General features: G+C 49.7%; 1 long non-coding RNA gene across 1 annotated transcript in view; it reads right to left on the reverse strand.

Annotated features, from left to right (window-relative positions):
- Positions 1–325: 325 nt before the first annotated feature.
- The window catches only part of LOC111556761, a 32,139-nt gene continuing 5,143 nt past the window's right edge, over positions 326–27,321 (reverse strand). The window contains exons 4-5 of the long non-coding RNA XR_002736494.2: positions 5,065–5,251; positions 326–2,438 (exon numbers count right to left, since the gene is read on the reverse strand). This is a non-coding gene — a long non-coding RNA (uncharacterized LOC111556761). The remainder of the gene's footprint in view (positions 2,439–5,064; positions 5,252–27,321) is intronic.

A 27,321-nucleotide genomic window follows, 5' to 3' on the forward strand; every position in this document is an offset into this window, starting at 1 on the left:
TAGGTATGAATATCAGGGTAATGCTGTCCTCATAAGTTGGGACATATTCCCTCCTGTTTTATTTTTCTGGAAGAGAATGAGTGTAATTGGTGTTATTTCTTTAAGTGTCTGGTAGAATTTGTCATTGAAGCCATTGGGGCCTGGAGGTTTTTCAGGAGGGGTAACTACATTTTCTTTTTTTTTTTTTTTAATTTTTTTTTTTCTTCAACGTTTTTATTTATTTTTGGGACAGAGAGAGACAGAGCATGAACGGGGGAGGGGCAGAGAGAGAGGGAGACACAGAATCGGAAACAGGCTCCAGGCTCCGAGCCATCAGCCCAGAGCCTGACGCGGGGCTCGAACTCACGGACCGCGAGATCGTGGCCTGGCTGAAGTCAGATGCTTAACCGACTGCGCCACCCAGGTGCCCCGTAACTACATTTTCAATTTTTTAAATGGTTATGGGACTATGACACTGTGCTTTACAGCAAATATGTATTTTGGTCTTCATCCAGGATCCTGACGCTCACAGCTCACAAAACTCTTGGAGTCTCTAAGAGAAAAGGGAACGTCTTTTGTTACAACAGTTGGTCTCCCATCCTCAGTTCCTGAAGTCCCTTCGGAGCCATGAGGGTGAAGTGGGTGTCTTGTTCCGCATAAACAGCCCCTTTACACCACAACTGGGTTTGTGTCCATGAGGAGACTTTTGGAAGAGCCCTAAGGATGGGGGCTGGGTGCCAGGAGGAGCCAACTATGATTAGAGGGTTTGGAGCCTCCGTAAAAACGCAAAAGGAGGGGGTCCTGAGGGCTTCCAGGTTGGTGACTCACGCGCAGAAGGATCCAGGGACCCTTGCACACCTCACCCTATGTATCTCTACATCTGGCCGTTCATTCATATCCTTTAATATTCTTTGTAACAGACTTGCAATCTAGTAGGTCAACTTGTCTTCCAAGTTCTGTGAGCTGCTCTAGCAAATTAACAGAACCAGAGGAGGGGGTCATGGAAACCAATTAATAGCTGGTGAGTCAGAAGCACAGGAGACAACCTGGATTGGCGTCTGAACTGGGGGCGGGCTGTGGGACCGAGTCCTTCACCTGTGGTGCTTTCTTCAGGCAGGTAGAGTCAGAACTGAGTTACTTTGGTGGGACACCTGGTCACCGTCTGTGAGAATGGAGTTAATTCCTGGGTGATGTGGAAAAAGACACACACATTGTGAGGACTATCCCAGTTACCTAACTCGTCTTGAGTGAATTTTGCAAGCGTGGGGTTTTGAAGAATTGCTTCATTTCATCTAAGTTGTCAAATTAATGTGTGTGCAGTCGTTTGCAGTTCCCCTTTTTATGTTTCTGTGGATGGTAGTGATATGCTCTCTTTCCTAATATTGGTGAATTATGTCTTCTTTTATTCTTTCTGTCTGCAAGAGATTTATCAACACACTGATGTTTTCAAAGAACTAGTTTTTGGTTTCACTGATTTTTCTCTGTTCTCAATTTTTCTGATACCTGTTCTTATCTTTATCATTTCCTTCCTTCCGCTTGCTTTGGGTTTATTTGTTGGGGTTTTTTGGTTTTGCTTTTGTTTGTTTTAGTAGGCTTCATGCCCAACATGGGGCTTGAACTCATGAGCTATGAGTTCCCTTCCCCCGTGGAGCGTCTTAAGGTGGACACTTGGTTAATGAATTTGGGACCTGTCTTCTTCTGTAATGTCACCATTTAGTGCTATGAATTTCCCTCTAAGTACTGCTTTATATGCATCCCATAAATTGGACAGTTTTAGTTCAAAATATGCTCTAATCTCCCTTGACTCTTCCTCTTTGATGTATGAACTATTTAGAAGTGGACTGGTTAACTTCTAAGGGTGGGAGAATTTCATGTTATCTTTCTGTTAACAATGCCTGGCTTAATACCATTATGTCATTCAATTACTTTCAATGACTTTAGAGTGTATCTTGGTAAATGTGTCGTGTGCACTTGAAGGGTTGTGTTCTACTGTGTTGGGTGAAGATATAAAAATATCTCACGCGTATATATGCTCGTGTGTGCGTGTGCGTGTGTGTGTGTGTATGTGTGGACACCTATATGTGTACATGTTCTGTGTGTGTGGACACCTGTATGTGTACACGTCCGTGTCGATGCTGTTCTCCTCTTCATATCCTTGCTCATTTTCTACCAGTTTTTGTCAATTCCCAAGACAGGAGCATTGGAACCTCCGAGTGTAACTGGAGTTTGTCAAATTCCCCTTGAAATCCTGCCAGTGTTTTCTTTCTGTGCTTTGCAGACCCTGTGTTGGGTGCCCACACGTTGAGTCTTGTTGGGTCTTCTTGTCATGTCCCTCTTGGTCTCTGCATTTTCCTTGCTCTGCAGTTGACTTTGTCCGGCGCTCCCTCTGTTTCCGTTTGCCAGTGTGTCCTCTGCCATTTCTTCAAGCCGTCTTGTAAGCTCACATTTGAAGCGAGTTTCTTGGGGACAGAAGATAGTTGTTATTTCTTGTAAGTGCTCTGACAGTCTCTGTCCATAGGGATTTTCTACACACACACACACACACTGTGGTAAGAGCAGCAGACCCTTTCTGACAGCATGCTGACCGTCGGTCTTTAATGTGCTTAGGCCATTTTCAGCTCATGGAAGAACTGATGCGTTCGGACTTAAGTCTTATCATTTTTTACGTGTTTTCTATTTGTGCCTTGTTTCTCTGTTTGCCATTTTCTGCCTTCTTTTGGCTTCTGCAAACTCCTTTTAGTATTTCACTTCAATTACGTTTTTATGGTATGTCTTTGTGTAAATATCTCAGTGGTGGCCACAGGAACTATGATATTGTATCTCTACTTCAGGTCATACCTTCTCCAATCAAATCTAGGTGGGTTTACACCCTCACTGTGAAAAGCACACCTTAAAAATGTTTAGAAGACAATATCTTTATGACCCTGGGTGAGGAAGGATTTCCTACGTTAATAGATATGCACAGAGCATGAACAGGCAAGTCAGAGAAAATATGCACGGCCAAGGAACATATGAAAGTGCACTCAACCTCGCCAATGCTGGGGAAATGCCAATCAAAAGGGCAATGAGACACAATTTCTCACTCTTACGACTCAGGTGGGGGGACTGACATTGTCCGGGGGATTCCTGGTGGGGACCTGGAGTGACAGGGAAAGCTTCCGTTTTGCTGGTGGCAGTGCGAGTGCTCACCACCACGCTGGAGGGCAACTCCACAAGACCCGAGCAAGTACCTCTCATGGTGTCCAGGTCCACAACGTGTGAATACCCCAAAGTGCATTTTCAGCGCAAGACATCAGAAACGAGAGGGTGTGAACAGATGAATCTGGGCATATTCACACCATGGAATCCTCTGCTTCAGTTAAAATGAACAAACTACATTGTATCTACAATGTTACTGAACGGAAAAAAGCGATCTGCAGAAGGATATACGCTGCACTATTTATACAAGGTTTACCACAGGCAGAACGCAGAACGGGAGTTTACATTTTTTGGAATGCACACTTACGTGACAGTAGAAATCTGTGGGAATAACTAAATTCAGGTTGGTAGTTACCTTCAGGGCAACGATGCAGGGTGGGATCAGAGAAGGTGTTCAAGGGGCTCTGATCACGTTTTTAAGATAGGGTCAGTAGAGGGTGTTCGTGTTTTGAAAATGATTGTATGTATGAAAGATCCAATAATAAAACACATAAGTAGGGGCGTCTGGGCGGCTCAGTCGGTTAAGCGTCTGTCAATTTTGGTTCAGGTCATGATCTCACGGTTAGTGAATTCCAGCCTGGCATCAGGCTCCGTGCTGACGGTGTGCAGCCTACTGGGGCTTCTCTGCCTCCCTCTTTGTGTCCCTCCCCTGCTTGCTCTCTTTCTCTCTCAAAATAAGTAAACAGTAAAATATAAAACACATATGGGGGTGCCTGGGTGGCTCAGCGGGTTAAGCGTCCGACTTCGGCTCAGGTCATGATCTTGCCGTCCGTGAGTTCGAGCCCCGCGTCGGGCTCTGTGCTGACAGCTCGGAACCTGGAGCCTGTTTCAGATTCTGTGTCTCCCTCTTTCTCTGCCCCTCCCTTACACTCTCGGTCTCTCAAAAATGAATAAACGTTAAAAACAAAACAAAACACAACACACATGTCTACGTTTCATATATATACGGAAACACCAAAATCTTAGGAATGTTTGCTACTGATTAGTAATTGGATTGTGGGTGACTTACTTTTGTTATTTATACTTATATGTGTTTTCTAAGCATTTTTTTCTGGAAAGTGTATTATTCTTATTACCTTAGAGATGTTTTTTGGGGGCGCCTGGGTGGCTCAGTTGGTTAAGCATCTGACTTTGGCTCAGGTCACGATCTTGCGGTTCCTGAGTTCAAACCCTGCATCAGGCTCTGTGCTGACGGCAGAGGCTGCCTGGGATTCTCTCTCTCTCTCTCTCTCTCTCTGTCTCTCTCTCTCTCTCTCATTCTCTGTCCCTTCCTCACTTGCGCTCTCCCTCTCTCTGTGTCTCTTTCTCTGTTTCTAAGCACATTTTTTAATGTTTTTTGGTTACAGGGATGTCCTGTCCCAAGCAGACCCCACCTTTCCACTTCCCAGCACTTCACACTCTTACACCCGAAGCCCAGATACAAGTTGTCACCCAGGACGAAGCAGTGGCTGACCCAGTTTATAAAAGAGCTCTCTCCCCGCCATGCACCACTGGCCTTTAGGCTGTGGAGAATATAGTGTCACTGGCGGCTTCCGCCGTTTCCAGGATCAGAGAAACTAGGGAAAATGTTCCGTGGGTTCCCTGACTCGCTGAGCGGAGCCTGGGGCCTCCTGGGGGTGGGCACACGAGGAGGCGCCCAGCTTCTGTGCCGGGGCTCCCGTGGCGAGGCCTGAGGCCGGGCCAGCGGTGCTCACCCCCTCCAGAAGAGAAGCCCAGGCTCCGCCTCACGGCTTTTGCAGCCACAACAGGGGGCGCCTCATCTCGCCTCTAGATCGCACCTGTTATGTGTGTTTGTGGGTGTCTATTTCCCCTCACTTATGAGACCAGAACCCTAAATTTACACACACACACACACACACACACACACAGGAAATGTTCCCACCGTACCGTCCCCCTCGTGTGGCTTTGAGCACCTGGCGTGGCTCACGTGGCATCTCCACTGGCGGCAGCAGCTGGGCTCGGAAGAACGTGAGTAACGGTGATCAAGGTGCCCGCGGGGCTCCCTTCACATCGTACTGGGGCTACCAGTTTCCTTCTCTGTATTTTCAGTTACTCTGCGATGAGCTCACACCCCCTAGAAGACAAAATTGATGAAAACCGTGTCCAACGACTCGAAAAGAGGGTTCCGCGAGCACAGCGCCGGAAGGCTGGGCCCAGGCGGGCGGGTGAGGGGGCCCCGGGCGGTGGGGCCTCCACAGCCAGTCCTCCTCCGACGCGGGGGCTGAACCGCTCACACCGCTGCCAGTTCAAGCTTCTTGAGCCTCACCACCTGCCACCGCGACGGGCTGTGACTCACGGGAGCGTGCTTGTCAAATTTCCTTCACGTCCGAGCGGTGGCCTCGGGCCTCTGGGTTTCCTCGGGGCCGGCCTCCCCCCAGTCTGCACACCCGAGGTCCGCACGGCACCCCCCTCCCCCGGTGCTGCATGTTCCGCTGTCAGGGCAGGTCGGCGAGAAACGTGTCCCCGGCCCCCTCATGCCCACACGACCTGCTCCTCGTTCCCTGGGCCAGCGAACGTCGTGAGTCGGCTCACTGCCGCCACTGGAGCTCGGTCTCCTCCTTTTAACACCTTCCCTTCTGACGAGAGCGGAAGGATTTTGTAACAAGTCACTTACCGATGACGGGATGACTTCTACTGATTCCGTCACTTACCTCCACTGCTTTTGTTTCATGTTTGATGGGTTTTTTAATCTGAACCTCTCACCGTTCTTAAATAAATACACGTAAATATAGCCAAGGAAGGTACCTTCATGCTTGTCCAAAGCGGGAGTGTGTGATACGTATCCTAACCCAGTGAAACACTCCAAAGACATCTTTCCGATGGCGACTGAGAGTGGGTTTTCCCAGGTCGCTTTCCCGGCTGCGCAACTGTGGCGGCGCGGATAGCACCGCGCCCTGGGGGGAGCGGATCCCGGAGGAGTAAAATGACAGCGGGCTTCATGGGTCACGTCTCTTCAAACTTGACCGAAACGTGGCCATCAGGCTTCCTGCTCCTGATCAAGACAGGGTAACAGGGACCGTATCCCTCTCCCACCAGAAACAACTACGAAAACCTGAAAGGATATATGAAGGCATGGGACACCCGGGGACAAAGGACCCTGCTGGACTGCGAGCGCACGAGGTGAGGCACAGGGCGGCCCCCGCTCCTGCCTGGAGGAGGTTTCCAGCCCACGGCAGAGGTTAGAAAACCCACGCGGATCCCAGAGGCCTTCTTGGTTAAGGCGACAGAGCCTGGAGGCTGGGAGGCCAAGGAGGCTAGAATCTGTGCTGTCGGTCAGCAAGCGTCTGCACAAAGTAAGGACTCGAGGCCCCCAGGGCCCCTGAGCGTTCAGCAGCGCGCTAGTCAGCACATGCACGTGAGGAAACTGCCCGACTGGCGGAGAGAATCCAAAGGAATTGGAGGGAACGGTCCCCAGGGAACCCTCACGAGTTGCTGGGAATACTGCCTGTTCCCAGCAGCTAGATGGGGCCTCGCCATTCACGGGGCATCAGCGAGAACGTTCAGAAAGGTGTTCCCCTGATGGTGGGGAAGAATGAACCCGACTAAAGAACGCCCCAGCTCTACCTAACGAAGTATAAAAGGAACACGTGAAAGAGTCAAACTGTTTTCAGGTCACTGAATTAAATCTTAGAACAAAGAAAGCTGGGACAGAATGCAGAGCCCGGAAATAAGCCTGCACACATATGGTCACGTAAATTACGGTGCAGGAGGCAAGAATACACATGGTGGAGGACAGTCTCTTCAACAAACGGTGCTGGGAACACGGCACAGCCACCGGCAAAAGAACGAAACTGGACCCTACGTCACATCATACACAAAACCGACTCAGAACGGACGACCTCAAACCATAAAACTCCTGGAAGAAAACACAGGCTTAAGCTCCTTAGCACTGGTCTTGACGACGATTACTGGATTTGACACCAAAAGCAAAGGCAACAGAAGCAAAACTAAACAAGCGGGACCACACAAACCAGAAAGCTTCTGCGGAGCCAAGGAAACCGTCGACAAAATGAACGGACAACCTACTGAGTGGGAGAAGATGTTTGCAAATCATGGATGTGACAGGGAGCTAATATTAAAAGGTATAAAGAATTCATATAACACGATAGCAAAAAAAAAAAACAGATTAAAAATGGGCAGAAGACATGAACAGACATTTTTTCAAAGAAGACACAGGTGACTGGCAAACACATGAAAAGATGCTCAACATCTCTCATCATCAGGGAAATGCAAATTAAAGCCACAGTGAAACAGGACCTCACACCTGCCGGAAAGGCTAGGCCCAAGGACAAGCCGTATCAGGTGCCGGCGAGGATGTGGAGGAGGGAGCCTCGAGCACTGCTGGTGGAAGTAAAAGTTGGTGCAGCCGCTCTGGGAAGCAGTATGGAGCTTCCTCCAAAAATTAAAGACAGTGAGAAAACAGAGCGGAACTACCAGATGATCCAGCAATCCCATTTCTGGGAATTCATCCAAAGGAAATGAAAACACTAACTTGAGAAGATGTACGCGTTCCACGTTCACTGCAGCACTATTGGTAACAGCCTGGACGTGGAAAGAGCCCAAATGTCCGTCGAGTGAGGACCGGATTAAGAAGTGGCACATACACACGATGGGATATTACTCAGCCATAAAAACAATGAAATCCTGCCGTTTGCCATGACGTGGATGGGCCTGCAGGGCTTCACGTTTACGCGGACGCACACGCACACGTAGGACCTACTGCGCGTGACTATGCGCTCAGAGACACAGACAGCGGAGCGGTGGTCGCCGGCTGCGAGGGGGCGGGGTGTGGGCAGACGGGATGAAAGGGGTCCGTTGGGACAAACCTCAGTTCCAGAATAAACGAGTCCCGGGGAATGTGCCACACAGCATGGTGACTCTAGCTAATAATCACATACTGTGCGTTGGAAAGTTGCAAAGGCAGATAGTAGATTAAAAGTTCTCATCGGAAGAAAACAGTTTTTGTGACCAGGGGAGGTGATGGATGTTACCTAAATCTGTTGTGGTGATCGTTTCCCCATTTCCACAAACGTCGAATTGTTACGATGCACACCTGACACCCACTGTTTTATGTTCATTATATTTCTGTAAAAAATGTACATAGCATACCCATTATTTTGTTGTGTGCCTGTCACTCAATTAAAAATGTGAAATTTATGTTAATACATGCACTAATTATTTTTCACAAATCAATTCTGTGAGTGTGTCACAATTTATATATTGCTTCATTAACTGATGGAAATAAATACTGTTTTTGCTTTTTTATAGTTACCGCAGAATTCTCCAAGAAACAGCAATGCTATTAAAAGAAAAGAAAGCAAAATGAATTCTACTGAGAGGGCAGCTTTATCATCTCCAGAAACCATCTCTATCTTGAACACAGCAAATTAAATCGCTCCACATTACAGGGGAGAAAAAAGCTGAATATACAAACATCTCCGGTTCTAGAACTGAGCCCCCATATGCACAGAAACGAACCTCGATGCAGCTCCTAACTCTTATACAACACTTAATTCAAAATAAATTATAAGCCACAGTAATATGAAAAATGTATTTTGAATTTACCTAAATGTACAACACAAAACTGTAAAACTTCTACAGTAAAACAAAAGTGACCTTGCGTGTAGACGCATCACCAAAGCACAGTCCCTGAAAGAAAAATTTTGCAAGTTAGACTCCATTAAAATTAAACATTTTTGCTCTGGGAATGGCAACGTCAGAAAACTTTTTTGATGTTTATTTATTTTTGAGAGAGACAGAGAGAGAGAGCGAGTGGGGGAAGGGGAGAGAGAGAGGGAGACACCGAATCTGAAGCAGGCTCCAGGCTCTGAGCTGGACGTGGGGCTCGAACCCACGAGCCACAAGATCATGACCTGAGCCGAAGTCGGATGTTTAACCGACTGAGCCACCCAGGCGCCCCGGGAAGGGCCGCATTTAAAGAATAGAAAGTTACAATACAAAAAATACACACAAGTCACATTATCAGATAAAGGACTTGTTATCCAAAATGTACAAATAACCCTTAAAGCTCAAGTATAATAAAACAAACCACCCAGTAAAAGTCAGGCAAAAGATCCGACCGTGCATCTCCCCTCAAAGACGTGCACACACAAGTCAGAGCACGAAAAGATGCTCAGCACCGTGTGTCATCGGGGAGTTTCAAATCAAAAGGCCACCGGAGATGCCCCGACACAACTCTCTATCAGAATGGCTGAAATGGAAGGAACCCACAACACCGGCTGCCAGTAGGACAAGAGCTCTCACTGCAGGCGGAGGTGCAGAACGGTGCGGCCGCTGGAACTGAGTTTGGCGGTTTCTTACAAAACCACACATCCTCTTACCGTACAACCCAGCAATCGCCCTCCTAGTTATTTACCCAACTACCTTGAAAGCTTCTGTCCCCACAAAACCTGCACTGAACGTTGATAACAGCTCATTTATAATCGCCAAGAACTGCAAGTAATCGAGGTATTTTCAACAGGCGGATCGATAAACAAACCGTGGTCCATGCGGACAATGGACTGCTATTCGGGGATAAAAAGGAATGAGCTCTGAGGCCGCCCGGACACCGGAGGAAGCCCACGTGCACGTTACTAAGCGAAGAGGCAAAGCTATAGAGATGCCAAACGGACCGCAGCAGCCAGAGGTCTGGGAGGCGGCAGAGCTGAACAGGTAGGGGGATTTTTAGAGCAGTGAAACTGTTCTGCAAATACTTTCCTTCAGATATAGGGCACCGCACATTTGTCAAAACCCACAGAACTTTAACGTTCGCGAATGAAGGAAAGATAATTTCGGACATCGGGGACCCAGGAAGGGATGCAGACGGTGGCCAGACTCTCGGGGTGTCACAAATGCGTGAAACCCCCTCACTGAAGGGGCGGGAGTCCGTAAGACTCAAGGCAGGTCACCCGCCCGCGAGCGCCGGGCTCTAGTTGACGAAGTTGTTCCCGGCGGGGTCAGGTGACCAGTTCTGATCCTGCGGCCCGCGTCCTGGAGTGAACAACTGAGTACGAGGCCGGCGGCCGGTGGGAGCCCCGTGCGGTCTCACCGCTGAGTGGGAGGTTACAGGGGATCGGGGGGAGGATGGCCAGGTGGGTAACGGGTGGTGGTCGGAGACGTAGTTAGAACTCGTGTTTAGCTTAACGTAGGTACAGCTGGTTGCGCAGAGAAACATTTCTCATTTGTGTGTTTGCACGGTTTGTGCACACATATACAGTTGCCCCTTGAGAATGCACAGATCAAGGGGTACCGATGCCCCCCACTCCTGTGCAGTTGAAGGTCTGCATATAACCTTTGACTTCCCAGAAACTTGACTAACAGCTACCGCTGACTGGAAGTCTTGCTGGTAACATAAACAGTGCATTACCATGTACTTTGCGTGCTGTATACAGTACCTGCTAAGTCCTTACAATAAACTAAGCTAGAGAATCAAATGTCATTAGGAAAGTTAGGAGAGTGACGTTTGCAGCACTGTGCTGTGGTCACTGGAAACAACCCACGTACACGTGGCCTGTGCAGCTCACGCCCACGTTGTTCATGGGCCAACCGTATCTCCTTACCCTAAAAGCAAAGAAACCCCAATAGTGAGCACACCTGGCCAGGTGGTCATGACATAAACTCACGTGTGAGTGAGAAGGACGCCCCTGTGACTCAAAACTCAAGGGTTTCGAGTCTCCACCCCAGAAAGCCGGGACCAAGACCAGTCAAGTTCTTTATTATTCAGCGGGCACACAGGCACGAAGGGATCAAATGCTATTGGAAAAGTGGTGCCACAGCCTTGCTCGATACGAGGTCGCCATGAGCCTTCCGTTTGTAAGCACCGCAGTATCTGTGACGTGATGCAGGGTGAGGGGACGTGTAACACCGGGAGGTAACGCCTATAACACACGTGCAGTGCTGACATCCCAGAAGGAGAGGACAAAGATGAGGGAGTAAAAAATTGCTGGGGCGCCTGGGGGCTCCGTCAGTTAGGTGTCCACTTCGCCTCAGGTCATGATCTCCGGGTCCATGAGTTCAAGCCCCGCGTCGGGCTCTGTGCTGACAGTTGGGAGCCTGGAGCCTGCTTCCGATTCTGGGTCTCCCTCTCTCTCTGCTCCTCCCCCGGCCACACTCTGTCTCTCAAAAACAAATAAACGTTTAAAAAATTGTTGAAGAAATAAGGGCTAAATATTTTGACGAAGCCCAGTAACCTCCAGCAGCGCGAGGAGAGAGCGCCACACGGGGGCACGTCTTACCCAACCTGCCAACAGCCACAGGCACAGGAGAGTCCTGGAAGCAGCCACCGGAAAGAAGCACACGGAGAGGAACCTGCAGGGACCTCGGGCCGCGGGCCAGCACCACTGGCTCCCACCTCTGTCCGGGAGCAGGGCAGTGACCTGGCCTCCCACATCCCGTGGAGACACCCTTCAGCGACGAGGATGAAACGCGAACATCTTCAGAAGTCAAGGCTGAGAAGGTGTCTCCGGGAGGCTACGTTCCAGGACACGCTCGGGGAAGATCTGCGGCAGACACGGCGTGCGTGGGGTGTGCGCGGGGCGTGTCCGGAGTGTGCAGAAGGACGTGAGCAGCACGTGCGTGGTGTGTGGAAGGGCGTGCACCTGCGGACGGGGAGCCCCCGAGCAGCCGGCTGTGGACAGAGGGCTTCCCGCTGGGCGGCTGTGAACACGAAACCAGCCTCTGCTCCTCTAGCAACAGCCGCACTGCCCGCCTCTCTGGGGCCACAGTGGAGGCTGCATCTCAGTAAGCCTATGGACCCTTCCAGAACTCGCAACAGCCTGGGGTTCTCGCTCAGCCGTCTCCCAGAAAGGCTCGGGAGGACTGGGCTGTGCCTCCGCCCGCAGACCACCCGGTGACGGTGACGACAGGGCCTAGTGGGCTCCAGGCTTCTCGTCCATCCCTGAGAACAGCCCCAAACCTGCTGGCGCTCTCCTGCTCGTCCCAGGCCACGGCCTTGTCCTCAGCAACACAGAAGCCGAAGGACCCAACTTCTGGGCCACCGGAGCAGTGGCCGCGGCTGGCCGGCCCTGTGACCTACCCAAGTCACAGGACGCCGGCGGTCTGCGGCCCCTCAGATGCCCACGGAGCAAGGAAACGAGAGCAGAGTCACAGCATTCAGGGGTCAGAAGTGGGTGTTCCTGGCATTAGACGGATTTCTGTGACAAAGGGCACAGGACAGACCCAGGGCTGTCCTGAGGGCGGCTGCTTACAACTGGACCACGACGCAGCGCTCTGTCTGAGCCTTGGGGCGCCTGGAGCCCAGACACTCTCGCCGGCAGGGGTCTGCACCCAGCTCGCCCCAGAAGTCCTCAGCCCCCCAGGCCCCCCCGCCCGCCTGCCCCCTGCCCACAGTGCAGAAAGCAGACGAGAGCCAGCCGGGGGGATTTCGGGTTTTCCTGTTGGTCCTATTTCCCGTCACTCTGGACTGGGGCTCTCGGACTCTCTGCTGAGGTCCAGACGGTAATATTGGGGGCTCTGGGGACCACACAGGCCCTGTTGCGTGTTCTCCAGCTTCTTGTCTTGTTTTTCTGCAGCCCTTTACAGCGTGAAACCCATCCTGGATTTTGGGTTGTGCAAAGATGGCCCACGGTGGGCTTGGCTCCCCTGCGGGAGGCCCCCACATCCCCCCTCGGGAGGGGTCCTGTGTGAGGTCCCCAGCAGCCACGGAGCTGGGGGTGGGGATCACGTGGGAGGAAGGGCAGCTGGCAGCCAGAAAGGACCTTGGGGGCGCCGCACACATCGGACGTCTACACTGACTTCAGCAAGGCGGTGCACGTCCTGACCCTCTCCTCCGTCGCTCTGTAAAACCTGTGTGAGCTGCCGACGCTTCGCGGGGCTGGGTTTCCTCCGAGGACGCGGTGGAGCCGAGTCCTTCCCGGTGAGGACAGCCCGCGGACAGAGCTGTGAAGACGGCCTTGGCCACTGCGGCCACGGGCGTACACTAGGCCATCGGAATCACAGAGGGGAACTTCCCGCCTGTGGCTGGCGCGCCTCGGTGCCAGGGCGGGTCCAGGCCGGTTTCCCCTGCAAGATCGGACGGAATGCCAGCCGTCCCTGAACTCCCAGGGTCTGCTGTGGCAGGCAGGCTGAGAGACAGGATTTTACCCCCTGCCCGTGCCTCTTCGCCAGAGTGAGCAGGTCAAGGGCGCATCCTCGTCAGAATCCACAGCAACGTGAGCGTGTGGAGAAAAAGGGGACGGTCGCGCACTGGTGGCAGAGTGTAAGCCCGTGTGGCTGCTGTGGAGGACAGTGTGGCGGTTCCTCCGACACTAAAACGTGGACTTGCTGCAGGGGCCAGTGAGTCCGCTTGTGGGTACCTACCCAAGGAAACAAACACCCGAACTGGGAAGGACGCGCGCCCCCAAGTCTATTGTAGCAGATGTTACAGCTGCCAAGTTGTGGAGCGGCCCCAGTGCCCGTGCGCAGACGAATGGGTGAGAAGAGTGGGAGACGGAGACGACGCAAAATTACTCAGCCATAGAAAGGAAGGAAATCCTGCCATTTGCAACAACATGGATGGCCCCCGAGGGCATTATGCTAAGTGAAATAAGTCGGACAGAGAAACACGCATACTGTATGCTTTCACTCGTGTGGAATCTAAAGAATCAAAACAAATGAACGAAGAAAAAAGACTTCAATGCAGAAAATAAATGGGGCGGTGCCAGAGGGGAGGTTGGGGGAGGGGAATGGGCAAAACAAGGGAGGGGATGAGGCCGCGCAAATGCCCAGCTATAAAATAAATGCAGCACAGGGGATACGGTCGATGATACTGTAAAAACTCTGTACGGGGACGGATGGTGATCACACACCTATCCTGTACACAATTGTGGAATCACTATGTTGTCCTCCTGGAACTAATGTAACATTGTGTGTCCACGTAACTTCAATAAGAGAAAGAAAGAATCCCCAACAGCGGGAAGCTTCTGTCTCTCCAGAAGAAGGAACTGAGACCCAGGGAGGGGGCAGGGGCACCAAACTGCTGGGCAAAAATGGAATAGATTTTTTTCTGATGTAAAAACAACAAATAGCAGACAACTCACATATGGGCTCGAATGTAGACAGAGGTCAAAAGGACAGCTCAGGGAGGTCCCTCGGTGTGTCTGTCAATTGTGTGTGAGACCGGAGTACGACAAGCTGAACATGAATGAGGGCGGACACTTGGGCCTATTAAAGGAGTCGGATTTCAGGTAAGGAAAGGAAGAAATAAAACGAAAGAGGCTCAGGAAAACGAGCTTCACCATGAAGGGAGACAAAGTCAGACGAGAGAAACGGTAACCCCTGCCACAGATAACCAGGCTAGTCTGAGGCACAGGCTTCAGCGCGTCTGCACATACGTGTGACCTTGAGGCTGCGTGTGGGGGACACAGCGGATACGCAGCAACCCCTTGGAGGTTCTCTGCACAGACACACGGGCCCTGCAGAGGGAGGGGCAGCAGGCACACTGCTAACGGGCTGTAAACACACTTCGTATTTCCTGGAAATTATTCCATATCAGGACAGGCAAAGCTACTTCATTCATTTTTTTTTATGTTTATTTATTTTTGAGAGATAGGAAGACAGAGAATCCCAAGCAGGCTCCACACGGTCAGCACACAGCCCGATGCGGAGCTCAAACCCACAAACCACGAGATCGTGACCTGAGCCAAAATCAGAGTCAGACGCTCAACCGACTGAGCCACCCAGGCGCCCCGTGAATTGTTTCGTAAAGCCAAATGATCTTCAAATTTACTCGACTGATGTTGATGAAAGCAAATCTCCCAACAAAGAGTCCAGGGCCAGATGGCTTCCCAGGGGAATTCTACCAGACATTTAAAGAAGAATCAATATCTATTCTCAAGTTGTTCCAAAGGATAGAAATGGAAGGAGAACTTCAAACTCCTCCAAGGCCAGCACTACCTTGATTCCAAAACCAGACAGAGACCCCACTCAAAAGGAGAGTTACAGGCTAGTATCCTTGATGAGCATGCATGCAAAAATTCTCAACGAGATACTACCAAATCGAGCCCAATAGTACATTAAAAGAATTATTCACCATGATCAAATGAAATTTATTCCTGGGCTTCGGGGGTTGTTCAATATTCACAAATCAATCAATTAATTTCTTTTATTTATAATTTCTTTTATTAATGTGATACACATTAATAAAAGAAAGGATAAGAACCATATGATCCCCTCAATAGGTGGAGAAAAAGCACATGACAAAATACAGTATCCATTCTCAATAAAAACACTCAACGAAGTAGGATTAGATGGAACATACCTCAAGATCATAAAGGCCATATAAAGACCAACAGCTAATATCATCCTCAATGGGGAAAAACTGAAAGCTTTCCCCCTAAGGTCAGGAACAAGACAGGGATGTCCACTCCTGCCACTGCTGTTCAACATAATACTGAAGCCTTAGCCTCAGCAATCAGACAGCAAAAAGAGATAAAAGGTATCCAAACGGGCAAGGAAGAAGTCAAACTTTCACTATTCCCAGACAACATGACACTCTAAGTAGAAAATCCAAAAAGTTCCACCGAAAAATTGCTATAGCTAACACATGAATTCAGCAAAGTTGCAGGATATAAAATCAAGGTAGAGAAATTGGTTGCATTTCTATACACCAATAATGAAGTGGCAGAAAAAGAAATCAAGGAATTGATCCCATTTGCAACTGTACCCAAACCCACAAGATACCTAGGAATAAATCTAACCAAAGATGTAAAAGATCTGTATGCTGAAAACTACAGAAAGCTTATGAAAGAAACTGAAGACACAAAGAAATGGAAAAACATTCCATGCTCGTGGATTGGAAGAACAAATATTGTTAAAACGTTGATACTACCCAAAGCAATCGACACATTCGGTGCAATCCCTATCAAAATAACACCAGCATTCTTCACACAGCTAGAACAAACAATCCTAAAATTTGTATGGAACCAGAAAAGACCCCGAGTAGCCAAAGCAATCTTGAAAAAGAAAGCCAAAGCAGGAGGCATCACAATCCCGGACTTCAAGCTGTATCACAAAGCTGTCATCATCAAGACAGTATGGCCCTGGCACAAGAACAGACACCCAGATAATGGAACAGAATACAGAACCCAGAAATGGACCCACAGACGAATGGCCAACTGATCTTTGACAAAGCAGGAAGGAATATCCGATGGAATAAAGGCAGTGTCTTCATCAAGGGGTGCTGGGAAAACTGGACAGTGACATGCAGAAGAATGAACCTGGACCATTTTCTTACACCAGACACAAAAATAAACTCAAAATGGATGAAAGACCTCAATGTAAGACAGGAAGCCATCAGAATCCTCGAGGAGAAAGCAGGCAAAAACCTCTTTGATCTCGGCTGGAGCAACTTCTTACTCAGCACATCTCCAGAGGCAAGGGAAACAAAAGCAAAAATGAACTACTGGGACCTCATCAAAATCAAAAGCTTCTGCACAGCGAAGGAAACAATCAGCAAAACTAAAAGGCAACCGACAGAATGGGAGAAGATATTTGCAAATGACAGATAAAGGGTTAGTATCCAAAATCTACGAAGAACTTATCAAACTCAACACCCAAAACACAAATAATCCAGTGAAGAAATGGGTAGAAGACATGAATAGACATTTTTACAAAGAAGACATCCGGATGGCCAACAGACACATGAAAAGATGCTCAACATCACTGATCATCAGAGAAATACAAATCAAAACCACAATGAGATACCACCTCACACCTGTCAGAATGGCTAACATTAACACTTCAGGCAACAGCAGATGTTGGCGAGGATGCGGAGAGAGAGGAACCTCTTACACTCTTGTTGAGAATGCAAACTGGTGCAGCCACTGTGGAGAACAGTACGGAGGTTCCTCAAAAACTAAAAATAGAACTACCCTATGACACAGCAATTGCACTACTAGGTATTTACCCAAAGAATACGAAAATACAGATTTGAAAGAACACATGCACCCCGATGTTTACAATCACTCCTGATTTATGGAAAGAGCCAAAACGTCCATTGACTGATGAATGGATAAAGATGTGGTTTATATACAGAACAGAGCATTACTTGGCCATCAACAAGAACAAAATCTTGCCATTTGCAATGATGTGCATGAAGCTAGAGGGTATTATGCTAAGTGAAATAAGTCAGAGAAACACAAATACCATATGATTTCGGTCATATGTGGAATTTAAGAAGCAGAACAGATGAACATACGGGAAGGCAGGGGAAAAGAGGGAAGGAAACAGACCGGAAGAGGCTCTTAATGATAGAGAACTGAGGGCTGATGGAGGGAGGTGGGGGGGCTACATGGGTGATGGGTATCAGGAAGGCACTTGTGATGAGCACTGGGTGTTGTGTGTAAGTGATGAATCACTGAATTCTACTCCTGAAATCAATACTGCACTCTGTGTTAACTCACTACAAATTAAATAAAAAACTGAAAAGGAGAAAAGCAAAAAAACAAAAAACCCCTCAAAATAAAAGTTCCTAATCTGAAACAATGTTCTACCCACAGCAACTCATACAAATTCACTGAGTCCTTAGTATCTTTCATATCTTTTTGTTTTTTTTTTTATTTTTTAATGTTTATTTAAATTTTTTTAAATGTTTATTTACTTTTGAAAGAGAGAGACGGAGCTCAAGAGGGAAAGGGTCAGAGAGAGAGGGAGACACAGAATCCGAAGCAGGCTCCAGGCTCTGAAATGTCAGCACAGAGCCCGGTGCGGGGCTCGAACCCATGAACCGCAAGATCATGACCTGAGCCGAAGTCAGATGCTTGACCGACTGAGCCACCCAGGCACCCCTTTGTTTATTTATTTTTGCGAGAGAGAGAGAGCATGAGCAGGGGCAGGACAGAGAGAGAGAGAGGGAGACACAGCATCCGAAGCAGGCTGCAGGCTCTGAGCTGTCAGCACAAAGCCCCACACGAGGCTCGAACACACGGAGTGTGAGATCATGACCTGAGCTGAAGTGAGACGCTCAATCGACTGAGCCACCCAGGCACCCGTTTCACGTCTGTTTAAAAAACGTTTTCATGTTTTATTTTTGTATTTTTAAAAATTGCAGTAATAAATTAACATAGTGTCATTGTTAAATATTCAAACAACCTGAGTAAAATAATACCACCCCCAAAGATTGCCTCCGCGCCTGCGCTCCGTCCTTCCCCGGCCCCACACTGGTCTTGGAAGCAGGTGCCGTGGGAACGGCGGCTGCGGGCCCGGAGCGCACGTCCGCCACCAGCCCCGTGCCCCTCCCTGCTGCTTACGCACGTGCGTGTCTACACGCACACATGCAGGCATCGCCTTCCTGTACAGACCACGACCCCGTCCTGTCCCGTGACGTGGCTTCTTCACTTCCCGTGTGCTGCGGGACCGTGTTCCTCATCCGTAATTGGCACCCGGGACTCCCTGCTACAAGGCTGCCTTGACCTCATCAGCGGGGCCAGCCTCCTGTTGGCTCATAGCTCCTCTGGTGCTCACCTCGGAGTCCCAGGCAAGAAGGCGACAAACCGTGTCGCCCCGACTGCCCGACCTTCAGCTTCTCGTTGGCCTCTGCCAGGGAGGCACCAGCAGGAGCTACGAGGCGGAAGGAAGGGAGGAGCCGCCTGTCCCGCTCCTGGCCGGGCTCTCAGCCAGAGGGCAACAGGCCTGCCGGTGACGGGCCCCCAGCACGGGGCCCCCTCCTGCAGACCCGCAGCGCCCGAGGGGTGCTGGTGCTGGGTGCCGCTCAGCTCTGGGTAGTGCCTCTGCCTCCCTTTCTCTCCCCCAGCCGGTCCAGCCTCTTTGTAACCAAGGCCATCACGCGATCCTCCTCTGCTCGCTGAGTAACACCTGAAGGGGCTCTCCTTCTCAACTCCGGGTGCTGGCACACTGACCACCCTCCTGCCTCTGGGCATCAAAGCTCTTCCCAACTCTTCTCTGGTACCGGCAGTGAGGTCATGAACAGCCTTCCGTGTCCTTCCTTAGGACAGACCCCCCGCCCCCCGCCCCCCGCCAAACCGAATTGCTTATAAAAGTACACAGGAGTTGTGGATCTTGACGGACGCTGCCGAGCTGTCCTGTTCGGGCCGGTTAAGCGTGGACTCCCACCTCATCCAGGGCCCGACAACGGCAGCTCCCCAGCCTCTCAACCCCAAACAGCGACAGCCTTTGAAATTTTAGCTGACGAGCAAAAGGTCATGTGTTACTGTGGTTTTAATTTGCATTCTGAGCACCAGTAGAGGTGAGACTTGCAAAGTCTCTCGGCCAATCACATCTCTTTTGTGCACCGTGGCTTAGGTCTCGTTGTCCTTTTTACGTGGTTTTGTCGTACTGCTTTATAGCTCTTAGTTGGTATTCTGGAGACCAACAGTTTGCTGTTACACACGTTGCAAGTATTTCTATCTGACTGGTCGTGGGTTTTTAACTTTTTACTCGGCGGCATCAAAGATTTTAGCTTTTATTTGGGCAAATCTGTCCTCTTGCCCTCTACTGCTTCAGGCTTTGTATCTTGCTTGAGGATACCTTCCAAACCCCACAGTATAAAAACATTATCCTGCCCGTCTTCTCTTTTTAGTCTCGCTCTCCTGCTGCCGTGCTGGCGTGAGGAAGGGTACTATTTCTTTCCGAGGTGGCTCCCCCGTTGCCCGTCACTGTTCGAGTGGCCAGCCTTCCCTCGTGCGGAAGGCCTTTAGCATGACCCAAATTCCCGATACATAGAGACCTGCTAGATCCTCTGGTTCCGTGACACATTTCTTCCCAAGGTGCTCATTTTATTCTCCTGTCTCCATTAATTGAATCGTGCAACAATCCAAGGGCATACTCATTACTTCTTTTTAATATTTTTATTTCTGAGAGAGAGTGAGACAGAGCACGAGCAGGGGAGGGGCAGAGGGAGAGGGAGACACAGAATCCGAAGCAGGTTCCAGGCTCCGAGCTGTCAGCACAGAGCCCGATGCGGGGCTCGAACTCACAGACGGCGAGATCATGACCTGAGCTGAAGTCGGATGCCCAACCGACTGAGCCACCCGGGTGCCTCTGTCCAAATGCACTTTAGACGGCATATTCCTGACTTGGATTTCCTGGCCAGAGGGGGAGCGTAACAGAGGAGATGCCGGAGTGGAAAGAGGCCAATCAAAATGCTTTAATTTGACAAAGTTTACAACATGTGCCAACAGAGCCATTCTGGGTCTATTCTGGGGCCCCAGGGGGACTAAGCGAGTGAGGGGTCCCGAGCACCACTGGCTTCAGGCCAAACCGACACTCTCGCCTGGCCTCCCTGAGCCACGAGCAACTGGCCCCGGCCCCCATGATGAGCTTTCCCTTCTGGCTGACAGTGAAGGACAGGCCCGTCCAGCAGTCAGCTCTGGGCCTGCTCCCCACAGGGTTAAATACGCACCAGGTTGTGGTCAGTCTCTACCCAGCTGTCTCAAAGGCCAGTCGGCTAAATCTCTGGGTGTCTCGAGGGCATCCCCAAATCACCACGCCTGAAGTAACTCTACCCCACCTCAAGGTGGCTTTGCTTGGCCCTCCCACTCGGTAAACGGCCCGACAATGCTCTCAGCTACCACAGCTGACACCCGGAGTGCCCCTTCCTCTCGCCCTGACTGCCAGCCCTTCACCACTGTCACTCACCCGTGCCTCCAAAAGCCCACTGGACATCCCGGTCCAGACCACCATGACCTTTACTCCGGAGGGGTCCCCTGCTCTCAGACAGAGCCAAGCTGGGCTGTGTGTCAGGGGCTGAGAGGCAGTCTGTACAACTTGCAGGCCCGACTGTCCCACTTCTACCCTTACTGGACCCTGGGGGCTCCCAGGGGACAGGTTACTTTGGGGGAACTGGGGGGCTCCAGAGGGATAGGGGGTTCCTAGGGGGATGAGGTGGGGCTCCAGAAGGACAGGGGGCTCCCAGAGGGAGGAGTAGCTCCTGGGGAACAAGCAGGGCTCTGGGGGGGATAGGATGGCTCCCAGGGGACGAGGGGGGGCCCAGGGAAGTGGGGGGATTTGAAGGGATGGTAGGGGTTCCAAGAGGATGGGGCTGTGCCCCAGAAGCCCACCAGGGCACCAAGGGGAAGCCAGTGGAGAGTGCCAACCCAACAGGCTCCAACCCAACCAGGCACCCAACCAGGGTGCCACACTTGTCTCTGCCTCCATTTCCTTTTTCCCATCCTGAGTTGGGGGGATCCATGGCTTCATGAGGTCCCCTGACCGACCACCACAGTGATGCTGCACCGAAACTGGAGTGGTCCACCTGTGCAGAGCACCTGCACCCTGGCAAGTGGCAGCTCGGAGCAGATCTGATTTTAGCTGGGACAGTAAATCAATGTAATGTTTCTTACATGTCGGTGTCATTAACACCTTCAGTAACTCCTTGTGTCCTGAACGGGAAATTTAATCCCCTTTCTGGTCTCCTTTCCAACCTAAGAAGTTGGGTATGAGCCAACTCCAGCCTAGATACCTGGGGTCTACTCTGAGTTGCTAACCCTAAATCAATAACTCCCAAAGGTATAAATGATGTGAGTCATATCTATCTCTCAGAAATACCTATTTCTGGGCCTCCCAAGGACTTAGAGTATAATCCCAAGTACAGGTTGCATTTTGTAATCTTGAAATGAGGAAGGTGGTCCCATAACCTGAGATGGTGAGTAGAGGCTCAGATAAGCCCCTGAGAATTAGAGCTAGGCACTGGATTAAGACAAAATACACAAACCTATTAACCTGCTACCAAGTCAGTGAGGAACTGTGAGGGTAAGAACCAGAAGAAGGCTCAGCCCAAGAGATAAATCACCAGAAGCATCTGCTGATTCAGAAGACAACAGCCAGCAGGCTGACTGGAACTTTCTGCAGAGTCCCAGGGATGTGAGAAAAGAGTGGATTTCAGGAACTGTGCTGAGGAAGATGGGCCCCACTACATTCTCCAGGCTTTGGGTTGGGTCCTGGAAGGGCTACACCGCAGATCGAGAGTAAGCAGAAAAGGGACCGGCCATGGTATGAACTGGAGCTCAACCTCCAAGCGACCCCAACTCACCACCAGGATTAGGATGACCCAGGGATCACCGGCACTCCTGCCCTAACGGTCTGCCCTGACAGAAGACAGGTTATCTGATGCATCAGCCGATCATTGGATTCTCTAGGATTTCTTAAGTAGGAAATATACAACACTCGATCAAAAGTAATTTGGCATACCAGGACATAAGATGTGATGACAAGGAACAGGCAACAGAAATGACCTAAGAGAGACGTAGATGCTGGCATTATCAGATAAGGACTTTAAATAACTGTACTTAACGTACTCAATCAAGTACATTGTCAAAAGACAAGATTAATTTGGTTAAGGGGAGACCTGGAAACAAAACCAAAAAAGTAAATGGAAACTCTGAAAGAGAAAAACAGAATATCTAGATTTAAGGACGCAATGGATGGGGTTGACAACAGATTTGATACAGAGAAAGAGAGAATTCGCGATTTAGAAGGCAGGTGAAAAGAAATTACCTAGACTGAAACAGAGAGTCAAAAGGATACATACTCTAGTAAAGAGTGCAAGAAACATGTGGGACAGAGTGAAAGGTTGGTCACACATGTGATCAGAAAGAGAAGGGGCATCCAAAATATCTAAAGAAATAAGAAATCTGAGAATTTCCCCACACTGATGAAGGGTATCAAGCCGTACATTCTGGAAGCACTATGAGCATCAAGATGGACAAACACACACTGAGGCACAGTACAACAAAACCTCTACTGAAAATAGAGGGATTCTTGCAAACACCTGTGAAGACACGCTATCTTCGAAGGAGTGACAATAAAACGGACAGAAAGTATAAAAGCCAGAAGACAATGAAGTCACATTTTGAGATCGCTGACAGAACCGCCAAGCTATAATTCTATACTCAGCAAAAATATCCTTCAAAAAGAGAGGACATACAAAGAAATTTTCAGAAAAGCAAAAACTCTGGCAGAATCCATCACCGGTAAACTCACATCAAATGAAATACTAGGGGTTCTCCAGGCAGGAAAAAAAAAAAAGTAACCCCAGATGGAAGTAGGAAGATGCCAAGATTGAAGAGCAACAAAATTCTCAATGAATACTGACTGCATGAGTTAATAATAATTAATTATTATTCACAGATAGAGACAAACATGCCCTAAGGTTCCTGTATTGTCCAGGAAGTGCTGAAGTATATACTTCTATTAAGCTTTAATAAGTCACAGACGTACATACAATCTCTCGGGTAACTACTAAAATAATACTAAAAGAATGCAAAACTACCGAACCAGAGAAAATAATTTAAAAAATCCAGAAAAAGGCAAAAGAAAAAAAGAGAGAGAGAAACAGAAACAGAATAGGCAGATACAACAGAAAGCCCAAAATATATCAGTGATTACATGTAAACAGTCTAAATTTTCCAATGAAAAGAGAGATCATCAGACTGGGAAACCCCACCAAATGTCAAGTACACTGTGCTTACAAGGAACACCTTAAATGAAAGAATCTAGAAATGTTAAAAGTAAGAGAATGGGAAGGAGCATACCGTGTAAGCACCATCCCAAAAAACGCTGGCATGGCTGAATTATCCAACAGAATCAACTCTGGGACAAGCCTCACAAGAGAGAAATGTCACCGCTGGATCATAGCCGCAAAGTCAGGAGATGCACAGGGGAAGCTCAGGTGCACAGCCACGGTCACAACCACCCCAGACAGCTGGCTGGAAAAATGGAAGGCACAGTCCCTCCAGGTTTGCCAATACTGTTGCCGACCACACTTGGCTAAACTCATAGCAAGAGAAGCCAGTAACTCAAGGGACGAGGGGTCAGAAAAGAGACAGGGAGGGGAGGGCGCTTGTTGGGATGAGTACTGGGTGTTGTATGGAAGCTAATCTGACAATAAATTATATTAGAAAAATAAATAAATAGGTAAAGTCAAAAAAAAAAAAAGAAAAAGAGAAGAAAAGAAAAGCGAGAGGGAGAGATTTATTTTGGGTGCTGGCAGTGAGGGGAGGTGGCGGCTCAGGCCTTACCAACCAACCTCTCTGCCAGCAAGATGGACACCCCCAGTTTCACAGGGAAAGGTTCAGGGCAGGCAGGGAGCGCACCATCAGGGCAGGGTCGGTATGTGTTCAGTGTGTGGTCACGGCTTGGGGAGGGGACACGTGAGGTGTGGTCTTCTAGGCATTCCATTGACATCAGGGCTTTGCTAGCCTGGCGGTTGGAATGTTCCAGTCACTGCAGAACATCCTCATCAATGCCTCAACAGAGTGCAAAAAGAAATCAGAAAAATGGGTTTCAGTCCGAGCATGAGTTAAGTGGTCTTGCCTGTGTGTGGTTTTCACTGCTGCGGTTGGTCTGTTGTTGAGCAGGAGGGCTTGCTAACAGCGAGGGAGCATCTCCAAGGAGAAGGAATCTCTTTGCTGGGATGCTAAGATGACTTCAAACATGGCGCTCGTAACAGTCTGGAGACAGAAGAGCACAAACCTAACAGAACTGAAAAGAGACACACGATCGTGGCCAGAGGGCCAACACTCCTCTCTTAGCAACTGATCATGGCCAGAGGGCCAACACTCCTCTCTTAGCAACTACTCGACGAGACAAAAGAATCCACGAAAGGTGTAGATGAACGACAACAACAACAAAAAGATTAACAAACCTGACACGGCTGACAGTTATCTTACAAAAACCGTCCCAGGAAGAAACAGAAAAGTCTAGGTAGTTCTAGAACTACTAAAGAAAGAGCATCCACGATGTAAAAACTTCCTCCAAAGAAATAGAAGAATTCACTAACAGATTCTATCAAACATTTAAGGAATAATTAACACCAATATTACACAAATGCTTTGAAAAGACAGAAAAGGGGAAACATTTCCCAACTAACTTTGAGAGGCCACCACAACCTTGGTACTGAAACTGCAGTCCCCTCCCACTCAACAGAAACGCTCACATACATTCAGCAAACGGCACGTACATTCACAGCAATGCGAAAACCTACTGGTTTGGAAAGAGTCGTACACCAAGAAGGAATGGGTAGGTAGAGTGTGGTTTGTCCACGCAGTAGAAAACAATACAGTGTGGACCACAGACCACTGCCGCTCACAACGAAATGATGGCGGTTACTCACACAGCTGTTCGGCAAAGAAAAGATATCATGCAATATATAATTTATTTTTATTAATTTTGTATTTATTTTTGAGAGAGAGAGAGAGAGTCAGCATGTGAGTGGGGGAGGGGCAGACAGAGAGGGAGACACAGAATCCAAACCAGGTTCTGGGCTCTGAGCCATCAGCACAGAGCCTGATGTGGGGCTTGAACCCATGAACTGTGAGATCATGACCCGAGCTGAAGTCGGACACTTAACTGACTGAGCCACCCAGGCACCCCAAATTCCATTTATATAAATCTCAAAAACAGGCAGAATGAGATCAGAAGAGAGGTTATTTGAAACCCCCGTGCCTTTGCATACGCTTTGCTCCGTACCACGTTAGGTATGGAGGCATCAAATACCTCCTGTACGAAGCCGCCTGCCTGGCCTCACCACGGTAACTGACCAAGGCCTTTGGTGCCCACCACTGCACAGCTGTCCCACCAGCTCCTGTGGGCAGGCTCTTGTTTTTAATGTTGCTCGGTTCTCAGAGGCTGGCTCAGGGTCCGACCCGGGGTCCTATAGGAATGTCTAACCCTTGTAGTGTTTACGTGCAGGAGGGAGGAGGTCACTCCTGCTCCCACACCACCCTGCCAGCACGGAACGCAGGACTCTCGGAGTGCGCACTGCCCCCCGTGACTGGCCTGCTTCCTTACTACAGGACTGAAATCAGCTCCTTAAAGCCCAAATCTTCTCCCTCAGGGCAAGGAGCTGACCAGGGTATGCAAAGGCTCCCCTACCCCTGCTTCAACGTGAACTTCCTCCCGCCAAATGACAGTACTCAGCCGGTAGATCAGAGGGTACTCTATGGAAAGTGGAGAACACAACCCGGCCGGCCCTCTCTAGCGTAAGGTGAAGGCTGTCAGTTACGTAACTGCTCACACGGGAACGCAGAGCAGCCGCAGATCCAGCTCAGTTCTCAAACACCCGCTACCTCGCTCTGAATGGCTTCTGTCTCACCGGGGGCGAGGCTGGGGAAATCCAGCGTGCTCCCTGCGTCCACCACGTGCCCTTTTCTGTGTCTTGTGTTTCAATAAGCAAGGTATTTTTCTAACGGAACGTGTTTACGAAAGTAGAAAAGCCACAGGGGCCCCACCCAAAGACGCGTCTGGTTAAGCGTGTCTGACTGCTTGGCTGGTGGCACTACAGTCTCTTCGGGATGGCATCTCAGAAACACACACTGGGGTCTCCCCCCTCAGCCCCTCCGCTCCTGTTTCCTGAGACCCTCTATGTCGGGACCCTGCAACGGGCTCGAGGAAGTGGCAAGAAGAATCCAAAGGCTTTCTACTTCAGGAAACATGGAGTCTGGTGGGGACAGAGGCATAAGGGTGGGAGCAGGTGGAAGGGGCCGAGAACTCATGTCCATCGGACGCCTGTCTGGGGCTGGATCGAGAAGACAGTGCACGTTGGAAGCGGACGAGAGTGGTCACCTCCAGGAGGGACGATTCGAAACCGCAGCCGGGGTGCCTCTATGCAGCAAAGATCCCGCGGCAGCTGAACTCAGTTTAAGAACGAAGATAAAGACTTAGCTGGGAGAATCAGGTGAGTTCAAAAATAAAGACCTAAGTCCTGGTGAATCCCACGTGGCCCCCTTTGTCTGGGACGCACGTGCGGTGGTGACTTTCGAGTGCAGCTTCACCGGTCCTCACAGCAGCCAAGTCCTCACATCCGCATGGATGTCACAAAGGGGACCAAACAGGGCCAAACCCTTGTTTTAAACAGTTTTCTTTATCCTTACAAGAATTTCAGGAAACAAATCTAAGAGGTTATGGCACAGAAAAGGATAAAATGAAAGTAGACCATTTTAGCAGCTTTCCAAAAATGTGACTCCTGTGGTAGGCGAGGGAGCCACTCCCACAGTCAGCCTGGGAGAGCCGGTCCGGTGTCCTGGGATGAAGTCGAAACCTCACACCCAGAGTCCAGCTAAAGGGCCGTTTCTGCATTGCACACTCGCATAAGCAATGTTTAGAGCCCACGCGTGTGTGCCCTGACCTGCATTACGTCACGGAACCCGCGCCACCTGGAGGGAGGTAGCTGGTGGCACTAGTGCACACGTG

This window comes from Felis catus, chromosome D1 (assembly GCF_018350175.1).
Source record: "Felis catus isolate Fca126 chromosome D1, F.catus_Fca126_mat1.0, whole genome shotgun sequence".
NCBI lineage: Eukaryota > Metazoa > Chordata > Mammalia > Carnivora > Felidae > Felis > Felis catus.